Genomic DNA, 2,033 nt, shown 5'->3' with positions numbered 1-2,033 from the left:
AAAATTAGTAGTATACAAGTCGGGAAAACCAAAATATTACCTCTCCGTGTCGAGAAGATTATATAACCTTAAGTATCCAATGAAAACGTCGACCTTTTGCCCTCATCCTTTCCCGCGCTTTGCGCTTCCGCATTTCATCCTTACTCTCAACATTATCTTCCTCCATTTTACATATAAAAATCAAATACTCACAAAAAGAAGTGGCAAAAACCTGCTGGCTCTTTACAACCACTTAATTTGACTTAATATCCAATTTCCAACAACAATAATATACCGGTAGTTTAATTGACAACCTACTAGCATCGAAATTCTCATAAGGAATGGCTCCCGCGGATAAAAAACGGCAATTTTCAACTAGGTGGGCGTTATCTCATAAGATTTGAAAAATATCATTTGTCTTTTTTACCAATGCCTAACCGTTTGGATTTTTTAAAGCAGTCTTAGCACCAAAAAATATTTTTGAATGAGGATAAAAAAGGTCTGTCCTCTCGTAATTTTTTAAGCTTTTATCATGATTACTCTATACAACAGTAACAAGGAGTATAAACGCATTAGTGGAAGCAGTATTTTTTTCCCAAAACAATCTCGCTTATGTTTATGCAATGAATGAAATATATCACAATGCACGGGCCTTGATAGATATAGGAGGCAATGAAGGAAATATATCGCATGCACGGGCCTTGGTAGATATAGGAGGCAATGATAATCTCTCTCTTTGCACGCGAGGTTTATCTTTAATATTTAAATAAATATAATTATTTTTAATTATTTTAATCTTCAATAATTAACATTAATAATAGTTAAATCGTTTAAAATAAAGTTATACTTATTATCTTCTCAAACTTTGCTAATATTGACGTTTAAAGTGAAGGGTACCCCTCTTCCCGCTTTCTTCAAATTTTGGGGTATATATACGATTCGTTTCCATTATAATAGTAAGGAAAAACCGCAAATGCGAAAACCTTTGGTAGCGATCCTACCTTAGGGAGGCTAGACGTTTCTCGTAACCCTAGCTGATCGCCGCGTATATCCTAAAACCAAACGATGATAATGGAGTAGAAGCCAATGATACAGATTGGTGTCTATGTGGAATAGACGGAAGACCAGTGGATGGTGGTGTTAGAAGGCAGTGTAAGTGCAGACGGGTGTCAATGTGGGATTGACAAAGAGCAGAAGATGGTGGTGATTAGAAGCCAGTATGTACAGACTGGTGTCCACGTGGAATGGACGAAGACCAGAAGATGGTGGTGATTAGCAGCCAGTAAGAACAGACTAGTGTCCGTGTGGTATGGACAAAGACCAGAAGATTGGTGGTGTGAGAACTCAAGTAGAGGAGCCATTTCCGTGACTGTGAAAGCAGTTCGGAAATGGCGAACACGTTTGCTCCGATACGCAAACTGCGAACGCGGTCACGTGGGTGTAACAACGGACAGACAGACACACACACAGACAGACAGACAGACACACAGACACACAGACAGACACGGCCGTTACAGAACCTCTCCTGGACTACGTCACACGGAGAGGTAAAAATGGCCACCAATTCGAAGGATAAAGTGGACAAACGATTTTGTAAAAATCAAGATCGAAGTATTATGTCAAAGGTATTTATAGATTCCAATGATAGGGAAAAACTTTACTTTAGCTCGCGCATTGAAAAAACCGTTTTTCCAATAAATATCATTTTTTGGAGGTTAATTATACGATAATTAATTACATTTAAGTCGCGGAAACTATTTTAATAAATATTTTCACGAACCTAACCTAACCAAACCTAATATTGATTATAATAGTTTCCGCAAACCTAACATTTCTTGGAGTTGACAATACTTAGTAATATTTTGGAACACGAACAGGTGATATTTATGCAGTTGATAAGCCTTGGCAATAACAAAAGCAGGCGCACATTAGCCGCTCATGGAATAAGGGAATAAGAGGGAATAAATTACAAAAAACATGGAAAATATTGATGTAAGTTAGTTTCCGCACCTTAAATTTAATTAATTATCGTATAACATGATATAATATGTTCT

This window comes from Phalangium opilio, unplaced genomic scaffold (assembly GCF_054372755.1).
Source record: "Phalangium opilio isolate 3A_F unplaced genomic scaffold, DU_Popi_V2 ptg000060l_1, whole genome shotgun sequence".
Taxonomy (NCBI): Eukaryota; Metazoa; Arthropoda; class Arachnida; order Opiliones; family Phalangiidae; genus Phalangium; species Phalangium opilio.
This window is presented reverse-complemented; position numbering follows the sequence as displayed.